This window comes from Paramisgurnus dabryanus, chromosome 1 (genome assembly GCF_030506205.2).
Source record: "Paramisgurnus dabryanus chromosome 1, PD_genome_1.1, whole genome shotgun sequence".
NCBI lineage: Eukaryota > Metazoa > Chordata > Actinopteri > Cypriniformes > Cobitidae > Paramisgurnus > Paramisgurnus dabryanus.
The window spans coordinates 62,001,563-62,023,993 of record NC_133337.1 but is presented as its reverse complement, the minus strand read 5'-3'; the positions used below and the strand labels follow the sequence as shown (position 1 = coordinate 62,023,993).

The 22,431-nt window shown below is 37.3% G+C and overlaps 1 protein-coding gene across 2 annotated transcripts in view; it reads left to right on the top strand.

The window, feature by feature from the left end:
• Window positions 1–8,668: 8,668 nt before the first annotated feature.
• Window positions 8,669–22,431, top strand: part of pcdh15b (protocadherin-related 15b) — a 409,107-nt gene continuing 395,344 nt past the window's right edge. Inside the window, exon 1 of one of the 2 annotated variants that reach the window (XM_073815853.1) lies at window positions 8,669–9,542. The gene's annotated coding sequence lies outside the window, so the exon portion shown is untranslated. Of the gene's footprint in view, window positions 9,543–9,572; window positions 9,666–22,431 lie in introns of those variants that run through there. The other variant, XM_065242769.2, reaches the window with a different exon arrangement.

Here is a 22,431-nt window from a genome sequence, read left to right as displayed (position 1 = left end):
AGCTGCTGTAAATGTGTTTGTATGTCATAATGACCTTATAAATGTGTCGCTTGTGAAGTTTTGTTGGTCGTTTTCTTTCAGGGACAGTACAGATTCAATGAAAGCATGTGGATACATCTTATTGTACGTCATATGAATAGCATTGAAAATACTAACACAGTCTCACCCCATTTCGTCAATATTTGACGACACTTGACCATTCGTCATATGTTGACGTGAAGGGTATACCTTTCGCGTCATTTTTTGACGAACTGGGGACTTCAATACTATTACGTCCGTTGCATTCTCTTTCCTATTTTATTACCATTTGCGCGTCGGTTTAGGGTTAGATTACGCGAAATTAAACAGTGTACGCGAAATTAAACAGTGTACGCGAAATTAAACAGTTGTCACCTGGCGTTGGGGTTAGAAACAGTTGTCACCTGGCGTTGGGGTTAGAGTTAGGTTTGGGTAGGGATGTCATTATGTAAATCTAACCCTAAACCGACGCGCAAATGGTAATAAAATAGGAAAGAGAATGCAACGGACGTAATAGTATTGAAGTCCCCAGTTCGTCAAAAAATGACGCGAAAGGTATACCCTTCACGTCAACATATGACGAATGGTCAAGTGTCGTCAAATATTGACGAAATGGGGTGAGACTGGCAACAAACACATTTTATGTGAGGTACGTTACACTACTTAAAATATTGAAGCGATTGATGTATTATACCAACTCGTACATATTTTATGAGATTCATATTAATTTGTACAACCACATTCATCCATTTTTGTACGATTTGCTTTGCCCCTGTGATGTTGGGGTTCGATATTATTTTATGATAATTGTATGTTTTTGTACGATTCACTACAAATTCATACCAAGTAGCCAACTTTTAAAATACTTAGATGTTAAACTTTGCTAAACACTAAGGGGCGGTTTCCCCGGGCCGGGCTTATCCTAGTGGCAGACTAAAATGAATGTTTGAGCTGCTTTACTTTAAAAACACGTTGTCCATTGTTTAGTCTCAAGATGCACACCTGTAGTGTTTTTTGTAATGAATTTTTGGAAAAGCTACTGAAATGTCCTAATATAACTAAGGCCTGTCTTGAATTAACCTAAACCATTGTTCGAATTGAGGGGGGTTGAGGTGGTCCCAGACCTCCTATAAGCAATGACCCCCTTATAAGGCACAAAAATATAAATTAGAAACCGGTTTTGAGTCCATGTTAAAAATAAAACTCAGTGTGAGGAATGAAGCGAGGAGAGGAGCTTCAGTACCACACAAGTACAGCTTTTTTATCACTACATAATGACTTTGGGTTCAAATCTATTCCTTCATCTATATTAATTTTTACTATGTTTTATTCAGTTTTACATGAGCAGTAGCCTATTAGTATTTAGTTTGTCTTTTTAAATGGTTCCCACTCATGTGCATTACTGCATTAAGCAAAATATTAAACCATGTGATGTCTGAAAACAAATAATGTGAGATATCATAGAAATAACCTCATTTGAGTAATTTTTGTAATTACTTTTAACCCCCTGGTGTGAAGTCGATGTTTATCGGATGTATGAATTCATCCTAAAAAGTAATTGTGAACATTTGAAAGTTTGACAAGAAAAACGTGTCTAAACTATGACTGTTTTTATTTACATTTATATTTATTCATTTAGCGGACAATTACAAAAACATATTTATTTTTGAAAAAAATGCATGTCTTATTTTAAAGGGTTCATAGCGTAATCTGATTTCCATGTTTAAGTGCTATAATGGGTCTTCACTCCTCAGTGCTTCTATTAACCTAGAAAACGTGAAAAAGAACAACCCAGTTACTTACTTTTGGTAAACTATTCTCTGCACGCATGTTAAAAAATAGGTGACCGAGAGCCTTACATGTATGTGCCTCCTGCGCCTCCTGTCCTGTCCTCCGTGGCCACTCGAACTGCCCGCACCTCCATGGCCACCCAAACTGCCCGCACCTCCGTGGCCACCCGAACTGCCCGCACCTCCGTGGCCACCCAAACTGCCTGCACCTCCGTGTCCACACGAACTGCCCGAACCCCGTGGCCACCCGGACTGCCTGCACCTCTGTGGCCACTAGTGCAAGCAGCACTGGGCAAACCCTAGTCCATCTCAACCAACTTGTAGGTTCCTTTACCCAGTCCCAGCCTCAAGGATACCCCCCCTCCCAGGTAGTACTTTGTTCCTTTTCCAGGCTTGAGGATGTGCCCCCAGGTAGGTGGGAGTACTGTCATATCCCCATTCTCTGTGCCCTCATGTTTTTCCCCTGTATTCACCATCTGGACTTCCCATGATCCCTCACTCTCCCTCACCTGATGGTCATTATCATCAGCACACCTGCCAGCAATTGTCATCAGTCACCTTATACACTTACCTAAAGGATTATTAGGAACACCATACTAATACTATGTTTGACCCCCTTTCGCCTTCAGAACTGCCTTAATTCTAAGTGGCATTGTTTCAACAAGGTGCTGAAAGCATTCTTTAGAATTGTTGGCCCATATTGATAGCATACCATTTCACCACATCCCAAAGATGCTCTATTGGGTTGAGATCTGGTGCCTGTGGGGGCCATTTTAGTACAGTGAACTCATTGTCATATTCAAGATACCAATTTGAAATTCAGTGGCGGTTCTAAACCATTTCAACTGGGGGGGGGGGGCAACCTGGGGCCAGTTGTACTGTTAGAGGGGCCAGTTACATTTAGACCTTATTCTTGTCATATCATTTTCTGCACTGCACTAAAGGCATTAACAGGCAAAATACCATGTTTATAATCATTCAACAATGTATTTGCATTTCAACTTTATTTTTTACATTTGCATTGCATCATTCCGTATTAGTCAAATTACTGTAATTGCATTTTCAATATATTTTTACATTTTCATTACATAGTACCAGTCACAGTAACTATTTACATTTTAGTTATATTTTTACATTTCCATTACAGATTCTGTATCAGTCACAGTAACAAAGAAGGGATAGTTCACTTTAAAATGAAAATTCTGTAATCATTTTCTCATCCTCATGTTGTTCTAAACCCGTATGAATTTCTTTTTTCTTATGAACACAAAAGAAGATATTTTGATAAATGATGGTAAACACACAGCTGATAGTGACCATTGACTTCCATAGTAGGAATAAAAAACATGATATAATTTAATGGGTACTGTCAACTGTGTGCTTACCATCATTTATCAAAATATCTTCTTTTGGGTTCATCAAAAAAAAGAAATTCATACAGGTTTAGAACAACATGAGGATGAGAAAATGATGACAGAATTTTAATTTTAAGGTAAACTATCCCTTAAGTGCACTTATTACTTTGTCTGTCTATCTTAGTATTTTTCAGTTTTACATTATTTGCTGATGAGAATAAATGTATATATTTATTTTACCACCTTCATTTTTACACTTTGTCATGTCTCTTTGTTGTTATTACTACAGTACTGTTATGGAAACCCGCAAACGGTTCTATTATACTGTTGTGTTCCGCTTTAAGCAGTCCCTCTAGAAAATATTCTGCATTGTTTTCTGTTCCGCGTAACGAGTGGTTTTTCAGTCAAAGTTGCCCTTCTATCAGCTTGAATCAGTCGGCCCATTCTCCTCTGACCTCTAGCATCAACAAGGCATTTTCACCTAAAGGACTGCTGTATACTGGATGTTTTTCCCTTTTCACACCATTCTTTGTAAACACTAGAAATGGTTGTGCGTGAAAATCCCAGTAACTGAGCAGATTGTGAAATACTCAGACTGGCCTGACTGGCACCAACAACCATGCCACGCTCAAAATTGCTTAAATCACCTATCTTTCCCATTCTGACATTCAGTTTGGAGTTCAGGACATTGTGTTGACCAGGACCACACCCATTATTAAGTTTATTTCCATCGTCTTCATCTTGCCTTCATCCATCACCACACCCTGACACCCGTGGGTTTAATGTTTCGCTACATCAGAATTTATTCTGCAAATGAGTTTCCATGTACCATTATTCATATTTACTCTTTATCACATGAATCAAAAACCACCTTAAACGTGTATAAAAACTTTTTTGTGAATTAAGGGATTTTGATTTCTTGTTCCTTTTGCGAGACTTCAAAATGCACATAAAATCATGGTGATTAAAACATGATTAGTGTTTGCATTTCACCAGCTCATTTACATTTAAAAGAACACACCCAAAAAAAAAAACATTCTCGCACCTATAAAGTGGGAATTTTATATTAATGTTAAAATAAATTATCTATGGGGTATTTTGAGCTAAAACTTCACATACATACTCCAAATACTTATTTTACATCTTAAAAAAAGTCTCATAATATGTCCCATTTAAAGTTGTGCTATATAATGTTATCTCACATTGTCTTTACAGAAGAAAACCGTTATTGTTCAAATTGTTTGTTAAACTCAAACACTTCTTTTCTCGTCTTATTTATTTTGGAGGATGGGGGAAATTAGTCACAGAAGTGCTGGAGTTTGGGCGCATGTCCAAATGAAATTAAGCTACATATAGATCCCTAAAGGAATTAGGCAAACAAAGACAGATATATCAGTACAATTCAAAGTAATGAGGGATCAGTACTAATCCACTCGTGTGTTGTGTTAAGCAAAAGAAATGAACTATTTAATCCAAGCGAGACTGACATGAGACCTGATTTTATGTGAAGTCTTTTTTCTTGAATGCAGTGGCAGGCCCACAGCAACACTCATTTATTAGTGCAAACCGCTGCTGCTACTATGTCCAGCTACAACAACAAAAGGGCATCAGACCAGATTTTAGATTGCATGCGCTGTTGCATGGGCTGTAATGCGGCATCCTGGCCTTTAAAAAGCAGTAAAAAGACCTACAAGTATTACCGCATTACACATCCAGCCTGTTAAATGGGTTATTTGTTACCACTGACGTGGAGCGGTGGAGGTTATGGAGGCTTGTGTCATTTGAATAAAGCCCAGCACAAAATGTTTTCAATAGTGTTTTCTGGCACCAGACTGTTAAGACGTGATTGGCTGTTTGGTTTCATGAGCCTCTCTGGAGACTGAAGAGTCTGTGTGAAGAATTGATATGGTGATAAACACAACAAGAACATTCAGACGTGCAGTGTAAATCATCTTTGAATATAAACACATAGTAACACATAGCATGTCAAACACTTTAAATGGTGCTGAACCACGCTACCGTTGTGCGCTGATGATGCAAGCCAGCCTATTTAGCATCTCAGTTTGTTTTTGTAATATATATTTCTGTGTTGCTACCTTATGCAGTATGTAAACCAGTATAGGCAGAGTGGCCTCTTAGGAGCGGCAGCTGTACTACACACACAGATAGCTTTTGAATGCATGCTCGTCTCTTTAACAAATATGCATATTGAGTGGCTTTACAGACTCTTTCTGTTCGTGATGAGAGCGCATCAAAATACATCAGAAGAATTGTTATACCTGCAGCTTATTTATGGTAGTGAAATAGTTTTCAGATCATTAGCAATGGAATAAGGAAATGCATCACTTAAAGAACAGCTGTGTTTGCTAAATCACCTATTATGTCTAATGAAATACTTATTTTCAGATTGTGAGACCGCTAAACATCTGCTCTCAATTATAAAACTCCACAACAAACTAAATCAATATGGCTCTGATACCCCAGTACACATAGCAATGCGATCTCATGAAAATATGTGTGTATTTTTACGCAAAGTGTGGTTGTACTACATATACATTGAGTTACTTTTTAATGCACACTGAAACTTATAATATCAACGTGTTGACAGGACTAATACGTTAATTATTTAACAGCTTTACAGATGTAGAGATTCCCATAAATATTAAAATCGTGGGCATTGGTGTTTCTTACTCATATTTATGATATGTTTTAATCATTTTTACTGACTTGTTCATGACTTTCAAAGAATTGCATAATATTAAACAAAACTACACTTTAAAACCTTAAAATTTCTGTAATCATTTAACCATTTTGTAATATTTAGTTTGTTTGTCATGACACACAAAAGGCGTTTTCTCTTATGCAACAACATAAATTCACAAAAGATGTTAATTTTATTAATTCGCTGTAATCCACATTTACATTTTGTTTGCGTCAGAGCCGATAGTATAGCGGGCGGTGCTTCGACATGTGGTGCTTTCCACTTTCGGTAACATGAGTTCGATTCCCGGCTCGTGGTCATTTGCCGATCCCATACCCCTCTCTCCTCCCTGTACTTTCCTGTCCTCTCCTAAAACTCACTGTTAAATAAAGGCATAAACTGGGCAACAAATATAACTTAAAAAAATATATATTTTGCTAGGAACAGATCCAAATTCTACGGAGCCCCTAAGGGGACATGGAGCAAAAATTAAATAAAGTTTAGTTTTGCGTGCGTACGTGAAATTATCGGATGCGCATGTGAAACTGTCACATGCGCACATGAAACTACCGTGTTTAGTTTTGCATGCGCATGTGAAACTTTCGCTTGAGCACGTGAAAATTTCGCTTTCACGTGCTCACGCGATAGATTCACATGCTCACGCGATAGATTCACATGTGCACGTGATAGTTTTACGTGCACAAATGAACGTTTCACGTGAGCACGCAGAACTAAACTTTAAAAAAAAATCTGCACATGAAGGTTCGCATGAGCACATGAAAGTTTCACGTGAGCACATGAAACTAAACTTTCCCTTAGGGGCTCGGTAAAATTCAGTTCAACAATCTTAATCCCAGTTGTTATGAAGGACTGTAAACGTCAAATCTCGCATTAGGTTATAAATTTGAATTCAGATACTGCGCCCCAAAAAGCTTTACGACACATGGCAGTGATATCAAACGCTCATTGGCTCTTGCGTGCCATGTCACAGATTTGCGCACATGGGGTCTCATTCATGAAACATTCGTAAATATATGAGTTAATATGTGAGTGATTTGCACGTAAACAGACCTTCCCGAAAACTCTCCTCCTGATTCACAAATACTTCGTAAATATCAGATTTGATAGTTAAATGTGTGTATAGTTAAATGTGTGTATGTGTTAATGAATTCCTATCAATCGTACATGGGACGCGCGTGCACGCTTATTCTCAATTACCATAAATACTGCCCATTAAATCCGACTGAAAACTGTATATGGGCATCATATTATGACACCAAACGAAGGATTTCAACATGTCTTCTTAAAAGCAAATGAAAAAGAAAAATTTATCAGATGCAGAAATTGAAGTTTTATTATCAGAAGTTAATTCAAAAAGTCACATTTTCTTTTCAAGCATACATAGTGGGGTCTCAGGTCCTAAAAAAAAGGAAGCTTGGCAGCACATTACAGATGCTGTTAATGAAATTTCATCTGTTAATCGAACTGAAACTTGACTGCAAAAAACGAATTAGTTAACTTAAAAAAAATCTTATTCAAAAATAAAAAAATATAATTTTAGAGAAAATACACAAGCAGTTTACATTTGAGCAGATTTAACTTTTCACAAAAGAACTGGTCTGGGTAGCCTGAAACAACTCATTAACAGGTCTTCATTCTCGGCAAGTAAGTCTGCGCATCTCTGAAAATACGCCTTTTGCGCAGCGCTCTGCCAAATCTATATATTAGCCATCGTAAATGTGTTATGCCTGATTTTGGCCATTTTATAGGAAACAATTTCCTTAACAATTTCGTTTGCCCAGCCCTATTGTAATCAATAATGTATTTGATTAAAGTGTTTCATTTGCAGATGCTTTTACTGGAGCTTAAGTTAAAAGAAAAAACGTATATAATTACTGTATAATATTTTTTACAAAATGCTGTGTAATATGTACATGATTATGGTGAATTAAAATACAGCCCCCTTGATGAGCAAAACGTTCGGTGTTAACGCACCATTTACGCGTGGCTGGGAGCAGGTGTAGATTTCTTTCGTACCAACTAACATTTGGAAAATACGCACATTTTCATGAATCCGAAAATTTACACAAAAAAAATTTACACAAAAATTCGTTATGCTCGTGTTTCATGAATGGGACCCCTTGACTGAGAGAAGCTGGATTAACGTTCATGTGGATTAATGACTAATACTGTTAATATATTTTTACATTAATAAATGTTTTATGTTCTGTAGCTGTAAAAACGTAATAATTCTACGTTTAAAGGGACTGTAAGTAAGATTTTAAGTGTTTTATTAATCAAAATCAATGTCTTTATTCATAAATATGTTCTCACTGGTGTCAAATGACCTCTGCAAATGAACTGACTTTTCTTTGTAAGCTTAGAATTTCTTCTCTTTACTTACATTAAATGGGTAAGTCCAAGGAGGCTTTCATGTCGTTCCGCCATACTGATAAACTATAATAGCAGAGAGGGCAAAAAGCACTAGCCTACCAACACGTTTCTACACATTTTCGTTGAGAACACGTAAACCAGCTGAAACGGACAAGAAGAGTGAGTATATAACAGCTACCGTACTTGCAACACGCATTTGGAAAAGCGAGGCGCTAGAGAGCACTATTCGTTTGAATGCAAAATACAAATTCACCACTAGATGAGGGGAAATCCTACTTACAGTCCCTTTAATACGTCTATTGTACACTTTAGCATCTATTTAAATGTACAAAATGTATGTTATGTTTTAATACAACGCATTCACAGTGAGACCAGGCTCAACATACACATTTTTTTCAGAGCTAAAATACAAAAATGTGCATTTGTAACTAATTTGACTAAGAACATGTGATTTGAAATGTTATGAGAAGTAGCAATCAGTGAGAAACAATGTAAGGTGGGAATTTGTTATTGTGACATTTTTACTATACAGGTATACATGCATTGATTAATCGTTCACATAAGTGACGGTGCATTAAATCTGTTTCATGTTGCAGGCTATCATTTTGACTTATCTCACAGTCAGTCTATTAACATGAGTGTCTCGGTTGCTCGAATCTTTCAAGCCGCCCTCATACGTCTTATAAAATTCCCTTTCTCTCTCTGTTTGATGGCCTCTTGCTGGTTGGTTTTCTTAATGCAGGGGCTGAATAGGATTTAATGTAATCCCACTGAGTGAACAGATGGACCGATAGCATTCAGTGCCCTAATACAGACCTGTCTTTAACCCACGGGATATATTTATACCCCAGTACAGCCCCTCCCAAAGCCTCTCACTCACTGTCTTCAACATCACATCATCTCCACACACCAGTTTCACAAGAGGAAATTTTTCACTTCGCGGGATTTGGATAAATCTTCATTTGGGAAGCACGCTCGCTCTTTTCAACTGCGCCGCGTCCACATGCAGTTCGTGCCATCTCCACGCGTAACGAGATTACTCCCACGTCACGGCAGGTGCACATTTACCCACGTAAGCTTCTTTACCCCATGGACATCGTTGTCTACTATTGAGGGAGAGCATACAGAAGCGTGTTAAACTTTTGGAGGCGCTGGATTGCATTGCCGCAGAACTTGTTGAGATTTCCCCCCGTGAATTAAAGGCAGAGGGCAGCAGAGCCGTGGACGCGTTCAGTCTCTTTCTGCGGGCGTCTTTGGAGGATTTGCGTGGCTTTAACTCACGCGGTAAGTCTTGCTCCCTCCTCTTATTCATCCGCCAAGCGTCAAGGAAAGTTCGTGGGGTTTTTCGCGCAACGCGACGGAATATTCGGATGTTTCTGTGATGTTTGAATGTCGCTGGATGAGCAGGTGAGCGTAACTGTGCGCCTTTATTCAGTCTTTGGGTCGGATGCGTTGAGCGGTTTGGTTCGTGTGTGACTTGAATTGAAATCGGTTCTCGGTTCTTTTCGGGAAATGGTGTGGATTGCGCGTAAATACATCGTTAAACGCATTAGTCAGATGTATTGATGGAAAGCCGATGGTCTGACACGAGAAGGTTTGTGAGGATTAGGCTACTGCTCATCCATCTGCAATCTGTTGCCTCAGTCATTGAAGTGAATGTGTCAGAAAGTGCATCAGATCCCTCATCAATACTCATTTACACCGTATGATGTGAGGAAGAGACATCTGTACACATGGAAAGTTGTCTTCGGTGCGTAATGGATCACCTCATAGAGAAATGTGCCATGGTATCCAGTCAAAATACTGCAGTTTTACTGTTACTACTACTACTATAACATCGGTAACACTTTACGAAAAGCTTGTATTAGTAAGCATTGGTAAATGCATTAACTAACATGAACAAACATGAACAATATAGTTTTTCAGAATGTATTAATTCTTGTTGTTAGTTCATGTCAATACAGTTAGTCATGTTAGTTCATGGTGCATTAATTAATTCATGTTAGTTAATGCATTAACCAATTGTTAACAAATACAACTTTGTTATAAAGTGTTACTGTAATATCTAATTAATATCTTGAGCACCCAAATAGTGCTGAATCAGTTTAACTACAAGGGTTAACAAATATTTTGGTAATTTATTTTTTAGTCTCCGTGTTAACAGTCAGGTTACACCGCTTGTGCAGTAGTCACTTGTTTTACTGTAGGCTTAACTGTGTTGGGGGAGATATCTTAACCATGGTAAATGTTTGTGGGAACTGATGCATTACTTAATGTAATAAGTGCTTGCTTGCATTTGTATTTGATCCAACAATCTTATTAAGATGATTGTCTGTGCTGTTTAACCTGACCTGACACCGAAACCTACTTTTTAATATTAATTTAAAAAAATACTTGAATGAAAGGGTTCATTGTTTCAAGCATATGGCATACCCCAGCATACCAGTTTATAGAAGCTACATAGATATCATCTTTTCCTTAGATTCATCTTTAAATTATCTTTAGTCTGCAAATATCTTGCAGTTTTGATGGGCAATAGCATCCTTCCTTCAGTTTTCATTGTATTGTCTGTATAATTCAAATTCAGTGGGCCTGCTTATTACAGAAACACTACATGATGAGCTGTCTGTTAAACACAGTGTTAGTTATAGATAGATACTGTAAGGTCCTCTGCTGGACCACATATGGTTTATGCACCTCCCACTCTCATTTATTATTGACCCCATCACATGTGTTTTTTGTGATGAGTCTCCTGGCAGCAGGTGAGGTCAACAGCTTGCAAGTGTCTCTATTACCATGACAATGTGTTTATCTCTATTAAAAATTTACAGAAATATACACATTCAGGTAAATTTCAACTGGTGGGTTGCAAGTCTTATATGCCTGAAAAAAAAAATGCAATATAACAATTTTAAAAGCATGTCTTCAAACTAAAGAGATAAAGAGATGAGAATCTTATGTAAGCTCTCTGTTCAGTCAGACTCTACAGGATTTTTGCACATACACTATGAATCTGTCACTTGTTAAAAACAAGCCAAGTTAGGTAGATGATATTTGATATCCAATAAAACATCATGAATGAAGCCATGCATGATAAAAAATACATTACATGGTTTGCATTTTATTAAATGGAAAATGTTTGTGCTGAACACCTTTTATTTTGTGCAATTGATTATGGCAAAATTTAAAAGGACAGTTCACCCAAAAATAGAAATAATTTCTTTATTTACTCGCCCTCATGTTGTTCCAAACCTGTATGATGTTTCTTTATTCTGTTGAACAAAAGAGAAGATATGTGACCCGTGCTGGCAAAATAAGTCGAAATGTGCACAGTGTAATTTTGAGCTAGAGGCCAAAAATAAGATTTCTTTTAAACCGAGCCTGTGTGGACGGGATTTTTTTTAAACGCAGGAGGAAAAACTCCAGTTATAAAAATACCTGTGTCCGTGTGGAATAGGCCTAAAATAAACTTTAAATACACTTAGGGGACACACCAAAACTTTTAAACGCGGCTGAAAATGCCTGGAGGATGCCTAATCCCAGCAGTTTTTTCAGCTGAGCGGCAGCTTCCTTCAGCCGAGCGCTTTGATAGCTGTGATACTTGAGCTGTGAGCCTGTTGGTTGTTGTGATATTTGTCCCGCCCCTCCTCCACTGTGATTGGACGGGCGTGTGAGAACTGACATTGACGAGGGGAGCTTTTCACCCAAAGTTGAATCTTTTTTTACTCTCTTTAAGCACAGAAAAAAACGCTAGCTGCTGGCTTATTTGAAAAACGTGAAGGGATGGGCACGAGTACTCGATTGCTCGAGTACTCGAACGTGGCATCGATGATCGATCACGAAAACAATGATCATGTGGGTTTATTTATTTATTGTGGTTATGGCGGCATATGGATGTCTGGTTAGCATTACAAGCGCCTGTGGTAGTAAAGACTGAGTATGGAGATGCGTGTTTGAAGTCATGTTGAACTACGCAGACCGGCGTATGACATAACATTAGCACGCATGATTAAAAAACAAACAGATCATTTTGCCGATCCTCACAATGCGCGGCAACCCGCCGATCTCCCTGATCCCGTGAAGCCGGCCTCACATCACTGAGGCACTATGGTTTAAAAGGATGCTGTGATTTTCAGAAATTCAGTCGGTCAGATGCAAAATGTAAAGGGCCGTCAAAAGTTCAATGGATTATCATCTTATATTTAAACATCAAATGCCAAGAAATACCAGAGAGCCATACGAGCATTAACATTACATCTTGACTGAGAACAGGTAAGGGGACAACACGACACAGCTAATCGCTAAAATTATAGCAAAAGACTTAAAGCTGGTTAATGTTATTAAGCTTGTGCTTTGACTGGAGGTGTTTAAAGTGCGCTTAAAACTTTCTGTACATTGAAAACTTAGTTGAAGTCTTGTATTTTGTGCAGATATATGTTGTATAATCCATTTATGTTGCATAAAAGCTTAATATTATGTAGAGTGCGTCATATAAAAGCGCTTCGGTTTGTGTTTATTAACCCTTTGGTTTCACTTCATCACGCAGCTTTTCCTGTTGGAGGTTTCTGTTAAAAACATTAATTAATTAAAGGACAAGTTCGGTATTTTAGACTTAAAGCCCTGTTTTCAGATTGTTTATGGTCAAATAGAATGGTTTTGACTGAAATTTCGACATTTTCGGCTGCCCTGAGAATTTTCGCTTGTTTGTGTTTCAGCTCAGACCTCTACAATGGCTTTATAGGTGCACTGGAACAATCCTTCCTAAAATGCATTAAACTTTCGTTTACAAAGACGAGAAACTCACCGAGTGGTCAGGGGTGTTCACTGATATGCTCACACAAAAATCGCGTCAAAAGATGCTTTCCAACAGCTGTTTTACCATTCGTTGTTAACTTGTGGACCTATTTCCCCAAACGCCTCACACCCGTACATTCTTCCGCTTAGAGCTTGAATAATAAACACTCCAGCCCAGGAGGTGGCGCTAATCCGCCTTTGCCAATTGCAAGAATAGAAACAAAGTTCCCGGCGCGGAGTAATACCGTACCTCACAGGACGTCTAATACCGTCAATGGAGTTGGTAAAAACTACGATAAAACCTGTTGGAATGCGTCTTTTGGAGCGATTTTTGTGTGAGCATACCAGTGAACACCCCTGACCACTCGGTGAGTTTCACGTCTTTGTAAACGAAAGTTGAATGCATTTTAGGAAGGATTGTTCCAGTGCACCTATAAAGCCATTGTAGAGGTCTGAGCTGGAACACAAACAAGCGAAAATTCTCAGGGCAGCCGAAAATGTCGAAATTTCATTCAAAACCATTCTATTTGACCATAAACAATCTGAAAACAGGGCTTTAAGTCTAAAATACCGAACTTGTCCTTTAAGAATCTAGTATGTGTTCATTGTTCTGTCATAGTTTTTTTTTTAATTAAGATTTATTTGAGTGTTTTTAATAAAAATATTTTCATTTTCACCATGACGTATACGCCCCGCCCCTTTGATTGCCCCGCCCCCAGTTAATCAAGTACTCGTTCTTCAGACCTATGGATTAATCGAACTGAAAAATTGAGATAAATGTCCATCCCTAATTTTGTGCACTAATTTTGTAGTTAATATCCCAAAAAATTAGTCTTTAGTATAGATAAACTTAAAAACATCACATTAACTGTTCTATTTTGAAACACCATTTATTTCAATACTAGCAATCTTTTAGGTATTACTGGTATTGTACCTTTTCAAGTGCATTAAAGTACTACTCGAGAAGAACTATACTTTTCATTAGTATATTTGTAGTGCATAACTTTTACAAAATACTTATTTAACTGTGGTTTTAGTACATTCAAGTATTATTTTTACCTGGGATCTTTAACCGTATTGCCATTTAACACTTTGGATACACACTCTGTCTATATGTTTTGGGTGGTGGACATCCCCTATTTATTAGATCACAATTTGGTAATACTTTACTGTTGACTTAGGGTGGATAATTTATTTTTATGCAACAATGCTTATCATAGCATTATATTATTCATTTCAATAAGCAATTTTAGGCTATATAAACAAGAACTTTGTTTAGTGCTCCTATGAATGTTTTTAGTATGACTTTGTTAAATGCTAACTCATAAAATGAATAAAATAATATAGCCTTCTTCATGCCCAATGTTTACATATTTGGCATTTTTCATTTAAACCCAATTGTGCTACATCTTCCTGTCAGGATCCTGCCAAAGAGTCTTGTTTAATATTTATGTCTAGTCATGATGGCAGGGTTCTGGCAGTCCCATGGTCTATGTGGAGGCTCATGGCCTTGCGTATTGGGTCATATGCCTTTGGTGTCTCGTCTCTTGTCCCCACCCCCTCATTCTCCTGCTTATCGTTAATCATTAGTTCATTCCCATCACCTTTTTCCTCTTGTTACCTAGTAAGTTTTACTTATTTGATGTCATTTGTGTCCTTATTGTCCTTAGTTCTGTGCAGGTTTATTTTGTATTGTTCGTGTTTTCAAGTCGTGTATTGGTCAAGTCAAGTATCTAGTCAAGTTTAATTATCAAATCTTCAGTCTAGTTTAGTGCTCTGTGTATACGTTTGCTCCATACTGTTTGCCCTCACGTGAAATATTGTTATGTCTTTTGTCAACAAAATGAAAACTTTTGTTTAACCCTTTACCCTTTAAGTGTTTGACACTTTCTGTGTTATTTTCTACAGCTTTTGAGTGTTTCTTACATACATAATCATGATGATTATTTAGTGTGTCTTACCGAATGTAGTATCATGTCAACAATAACCTGCCCATGCTGAATGATGTGCCATTTGATTACTGTTTAGGGGCTGCCCACCCTGTGTTGCCAGATATTAGTACGAAAACAAACAAAAGGCCATAAAGAAAAAAATAAGTTCAGACCTTATCTTTCAGAAATAAATCGGAGACATTGCTGATAGTAGCCTGCACATATTCACTTTATTAATTTTCCCAAATGTCACATTAATTGCTAAAACATTAAACACTACGTCTACTAGGGGTGGCACGGTTCACAAAACCCTCGGTTCGGTTCGTATCACGGTTTTATGGTCACGGTTCTCGGTTCAGTACGGTTCTTGTTGTTATTTTTTTCTTTTAATTTTTAACACTCCAGAAATGTATTATCTTATCAATGTATTAATTATTCATATTTTAGGATACATCACAAAAAAAGTTATATCATGTAATCATGCACAAACTGAATTTGACTTTAAGCACATTATTGGGACCATCTCTGAGGAAAGCCAGGTGAGATTTTGATACAGCAAGAGGGAAGACATTGATGATTTCAACATGCTTTTCATTTATTTGGCAAAAAAGAGAATGTGTATTGCCATCTACATGAACTTTATGTGCTTTTTTAGCACACAAAGATAACTTGCATTTATCAAAATGCCAACTTCGGTGTAGCTCTAAGATTTATCTCTGAGAGGCTGCTTAAATACTCCAGAGAGTATATGTGGACGAGAGAGAAACATAACGTTTACACCTGTAATATTTAAATCCGTCTCTTTTGTCCACTTTTTACTACTTCTGTCCTGATTACTTTGAGGGGCAATTTATGAAATAAGATTGCGCAACTTTCACACGCTAGCAAAATGAAACTACGCGAAATCAGATGCTTTCGTTTTATCAATGAAAGGCTAAAAATAGCGCTGTTCGTGTGTTCGCAGAAAAGACGTGAAACAGTGCAACGTTACCTCAGATTATGGATGGGCATTCGATTAAGTTTTCTTTGTCGATCGTCGGGAGAATTAACGATCGACTATCGATTAATCATTAATATTTTATAATAAAATTTGTTATTTAACTTTTATACTTAAAAAATGCAATGAATACAAATATACAGCGTGTTTTTCCTCGATGAGACCTTTATTACAAGATCAACTTGTGGCAGACATTTAAACTATGTTTCAAACATATATGTGCGTGCATGTGCTGTGCTCTAAAGCAGCGGAACCTGCAGCTGCGAGCCAGCGTTCTTAAACAGAGACCTCATTGGTTCCAAAATAAAAAAAAACAGATTCATGTTTAACATTAAATTAAACAAAAAACATAATACTTAGATCTGAAAGGTTTTGTCAAAATGTAACTCAAAATTATTCAAGCCAGAAGAAAGTTCAAGATATTAGCCTTCCTAACATTAGGCTATAACAATTTAGGCTACTTAAGTTAGTTATTTTTCAAAGGCTTTAAGTAACTCGCATAAAACTTCTGCACCAGTCTACTGATTTTTTTTTTTTTTTTTGAGAAATAAAAGCATGTTTTGGGGTCAGACGCGACCGCAAACCATGGTGACCGTCAGTCCAGCCGCCGCCGAAAACACACGCTCCGAGGAGACAGGAGGGATGCACAGGTACCTCAGCGCTAACTTGGCTTATTCCGCATACAGAGTATGTGTGAAACAGCGTGCGTTTTGTGAGCCCCATTCACCATTGTTTAATTATACTAACATAGTCTTTTAGTTTTTATTTGTTGTAAAACAACAGTAGAAACAAATTTACTATGGTCTCCAACTCCACAATATACCATAACCATGGTATTCAGTGGCGGCGTTTCACGAAAACCTAGGGTATGGCAAAAATTCTTCGTACAAGAAGGCCATTCAAATAACGAATCTATGAAACCACATTATATCCATATGTGTACATACTCCACCAACCTGTATACAATCATACTATGATTGCACGGATGTACACTTACTGACAATACGGAAGCAATACGAATGAAAAATAAAAATAGAAATCATGGTTGTTTAAAATGCTTTTTAAATGTTGTCATTCTTAACTAAGTGCAACTCCAGCAACAGATAAACTAAAACAAGATAATATCAAAACATATTGTAACATCCCTTCACAAATCATGTCATGACAGCCGCCAATAAACACTTATAAAAACACAATAAAGACTTTTAATGATGTGATAGAGCACACGTAGTTAACCCAGCCAGCTAACCAACTAAGACTAAAACACTAAATAAAACTCTTAGTAAAACAGGGCTAAATGCAAAAACAAGTCTTACCTTTTGTCGTCGTGCAGTTTTTAATCCACAAGTCGCCATATTCAAAAACGCGCGCAAATAATTAATACAATTCACTTCGACTGCGCTATAATTTCCCAGTGTAAGAGAACATGTTTATTTATCCACAGAGAACAAATGATCGTTTTACTTCTGGAATAATGTATGCAATATGCATTGCGCGAGTGTGGGGGAGAACCGTGAGTCTGTTTGAATGTTAAAACATAAAAGGAGTTTACTTGCGAAAATAAAGATTATAACAACAGCGGTCATCATGAAACCTCCTGCACAATTCAAGCTGCGCTGCAAGAACGACAGGTTGATGACATCAAAGTACCGCGAGGGTGAGGCGAGAAATCATCGGAAGAGTTTGCTTTCAAACCGCTCTCGCGGCACGTTGATGTCATCCACATGTCGGTTCCTGTATTATAGCATGAAGTCGAGCACACGCGTAAATTATTCATATTAGTGATGTACCAATGTTCAGATATGTACTACTGAAAATATTTAACATTATTTTTAGTGAGCTTCATTATAGCCTGTTGATTTCTGGTGTTTTGTCTGACTGCTAGGGTATCTGCCATACGCAAACGCCGCCCCTGATGGTATTTGTAGTAAAATTGCGGAAATGCAAATCGTTTTAATCTGCAAAAAAAGAAAAAAACATTTTCACAATGATAAAATCATGGCTAATTTTCCTAAGGTAGTAATTACAAAATTCTATATGTTTGAAAGACGGAGATGCGCACCTGTCAATCTATTACATAACAGAACGAGGCCAGAGACAAACGTGCTCATAAACGGGAGTAATATGGAATAATGTGTGCATCTTTGAATAACTGTAAGTATACATTTCTTTTAAATATATTTTGTCATATAAAGTTTTGAGACATGGCCTAATAATGCTTTTTTCACTTTAATTGCTCATTTAGACTTATTGTGCGGGTAACAGCGTTTTTGACGCATTTACCTCAGAGATTATTTAAGCAATATTGCTTTTTTCCGGTAATAATAATACAATTATATTTCAATCCTGTTTCATTGTCTGTTTATTCATTTCATTATGCTGTTATGTGAATGTGAGGATATTTATTTGCCATATGAAACGTGCCGTTATATGAATACTTTTGTATAATATTCAAATATATGCGGAATAATGTGTGCGTCTTTGAATAACTGTATGAATACAGTTGCTTATTTTTGTCATAAAGTTTTGACAAATAATAATATTGTGAGGTTTTATTTCCATATGAGACGCTTTTTGTCGTTGAATACTCTCGTTTATTATTTGGAAATCATATACATACATAGTAGGAAATATATAATGTGGAAGGGTAGACTTGCAAAGTTACTCTGCTTATTTTTATTTATGATATATGTGGAGATAAATAAAGCATTGCAAAACTGCTGATTTGATCCATTCAGATCCTGACCACCAGGCTAGAGATTTTAAACATCCTTAATCCACATTTACTAGTCTGTCAAATAATATCTAAATATATTGTTTTGTGAAAAAAAATGATGCTTTGTTCTATTGTTTATGCGGAAAAGTGTTCACAGAAAGTTCCAATCACATGAACGTTTTATATGCAGAATAAGGCACTGCAACGGGTGCTTGACGGATTCGCCGCACACATACGCAAACGCACTGCATACGGAGTATTTGTGAAACAGGGGTTAGATAAAAAAAATGCATTCAATTAATTGATAACAAATTAACGTGATCGACGAAATTCTTAACAATCAATTATCGATCGTCGATTAATTATGCCCATCCCTACCTCAGATTAGATAAATGGTCGGAGAGAAGGCGGCCTCCTGTGGCTGTTCAAACACATTCAACCCATAGACTATCTATTGTTTTATTTCCGCTGTCATCATACGACGCTGGCGCATCCTCCAACTCCGGGCAGACCTTCTTTTCTCTCCCACTTGCCATTTCTACCGTAACATAAACTGCAGTACTTACACTCCACACCAGTCACCTCTTCTTTCGCGCGAAAGGGAAACACGCTATCTGAGGTCACATACAGGGCATGAGGTTACATTGCGCATGCCATGAACCGTTGAACCGTGCGACGCACACGCGCTCAGAACCGAGACAAGCGAACCGAACGGTTCGGATTTTTTCATGAACTGTGCCACCCCTAACGTCCACAGAAGATTTTTCACAATAATATCTGGCATCACTGCGAATGCTGCACCTGCGGCCCCGGCCGCCAGCGTCTCTCACAGCTGCTTGAGTCAATTTACGCTAAAATTTTTTGCTTTACAGTAAACTTCCAAACTCAATTATATACGAAGATGCCAATGTAAGGGTTTAACATTACTAATTAGTCATTCAGAGAACTTCAAATTTAAATTTTTTAATATGAAACATTTACAGAGGTCCGGACCTCATAGCTGAAGGCCCTGCCTTTGTGTACTGAAAACATATTAGGTATTGATATTGTATTAGATCTACACGTCATGTTCTGTGTAAAAATCATGAAGTAAAATTAAGATCCACTGAATAAGAGTAGAATTTATTTAATTCCTTAATCCACCACCCTCATCCACATTTCCTCCATGTCCTAACATACGTTATTTTTTTATGTTGGTTGTTTTTAAAATGCAGTGGCCAAAAGCCTAAAATCCACAGCTTTCAGTTTTGTCTTACATGTCTGTGATTTTGTATGATACTGTGAGCTCTACTTAGATTAATTCATTTCTGTGATGCCCATCATTGTTTGACTGTCACTGTCTCTGTCATTAAAGACATTGGTTAATAGGATTTGTTCTGCTATCAGGCAACCAAAGTAAATGCTCATTTGGCGAATGCTCATGAGATGAAATCAGACATACAGGGACATTCATCCCTCTAATTTATGTTGGCTACCTGGTGTCATCGTCACAGAGGGCTGTTGGAAATAGAAATGTCATGTGACGCATCTTATCTGACCTGACTGTGCTTACAAACGTGGGTTGGCCAAAGCTGAGTGTTAAGAGCTAAGTTTTTTTAAATCTGTGATTCATCGCTCTCTTTAACAAAACTTTCTGTGGTTTTATACTCTGGTAAGGCCTAAAGGATCTCAGGTCTTTCCCAAAGACTAAATAAAATTCAGCTTGTAGGCCCTTTAGTAGGTTACCTGTCAGATTACAACATGATTTATAGCTTCTTTTCCAGCGCCACTTTTACAGCCCATGAGTGGTGTTTCCAAATATAATACACATAATTCAATTCACATTTATTTGTACAGCATTTCTCACGGTTTACACTTTTGCAAAGCAACTTTACATAAGGACACAATGTAGAATAATTGAATAACTGAAAAATTATCAGTTTTTGGTCCAGCGCTGGCGTAGTCTGAAGGGCCGGTATCATCTTGTCATTTGTGTTGGGTCATCTGACGGAGGCAGGATCCAGACTGGAGCTGGCATAATTGCTAGTTACCTCGGATTGGGCATTTTCCGAGGTAGAGGCAGAAAAGCGAATAGAGAATTTTAGCATAGCTGCTGTTCATAGCTTTTTAGGTAGAGGATAGTTATTAAGAACTTATTTATAACTTCAAGCAAAGTTACAGAATGCAATTATGTGTAAACTAGGAAGAGATGTGTCTTTAGTCTAGATTTAAACTGGGAGAGAGAGTCTGAGCCCTGAACAGTGTCAGGAAGTTTAGGTGCCAGGTGATTTGGTAGCCTGGCTCCGCCCTCCTACGTGCTTCCGCTCAATTTTCATTTAGCTTCAGTTCTACGTCTGGGACTGCTGTGTAGAGTTTCGTTTTCTCCTGCAAAGATCTGCAGGTCCAATCAGCGAACAGAGGGGGGTGGCTAAGAATGATGACGTTGAGGTCGTGCGTCAGTTTGAGTTGTAGTTCAGTAATGGCAGCGGAGAAAGACGTGAGAAAAGCTATTTGGTCCGTTCTTGCAAAACTGCCAAATATACAGAAGTTAAAGCCGGAGCAAGAACAATGTTTGCTAAGTTTTGTTCGTCTGATCATTCGGACTTGTTGTTTCTGGCTGGTTTCGGCGCATGATATACGTCACGACCATGGCAGATCCTGAGTGAGCCGATCCAATAGTTTTAAACTTCAACAGAGGACCCTCAATGGAAGTAATGCTTTGCAATGGAGCGGGGTCAGACTCTCTTTACAAATTAAATGAATGTAAGAGAGTCTGGTTGGATCAGGCTAGTGATTTGGTACCATGATTTTCAAAAGAAGATTTTTCACTGAAAAAAAATATTCATTCAATTTACCCAATTTTTTTAAGGTAAGTGGCTGCAATCAAATTGTTTAAGCTACGTTTAAACAAAAGTTTTTTGTTTTGTATTCCTAACTTTTTTGTTTAAATGTAGCTTAAATTAATTGATTGCAACCACTTACCTTAAATTTTTTTTTAAATTGAATGAATATTTTTTTTCAGTGTAATATAACACACAAATCTTTTACTCTATTTTACTCTTTTTTTTTTCTTGCAAATTGAACCCCACATTTTTCTGCTTATGGCTCTTTGAGTAGTATCGGTGTGAATTTAAAAGTAGGAAGTTACTGGTCATCCATTGTTTTATGTCCAAATTGGATAGTCAAGAGCAGGGGTCTCCAACTTTTTGTGAGCAAGGGCTACCACAATGGATAAAACAATCTGGAGGGCTAATTTTTATATACTCTACTCAAAACTTTTTTGTGTTACTTGTTTTTTTTTTACTTGTTGATATGTTTTATTGTTTCAAATGTTAACATACATAAAAGAACCCAAGTTGATATAAAAATATGTAAATAATAATTACACACAGAACACACACACATATATATTATGCAATACTCTTATTTTATATGTGATTAATCGTGATAAATCGTTGCCCACCCAGGAGTAAGGTGCAGCCTCGGCCTGATATGAAAAGCCTGTAATTTGTAATTTAAACGACACTACTTTTTCTAGTATTTTAGACAGATACTGTAGATTTGAAATTGGTCTATAATTTCCTAGTTCCCTGGGGTCTAATTGTGGTTTCTTAAAAAGAGGCTTATTAACGGCCAACTTGAAAAGTCTTGGGATATGCCCTGGAGCGAGTGAGGAGTTAATATTTAGACGTTAATAATTGTCTACATACTGTAAAGAAATAGTTCAGTTCGAACATGACAAATTATGTCACTTCT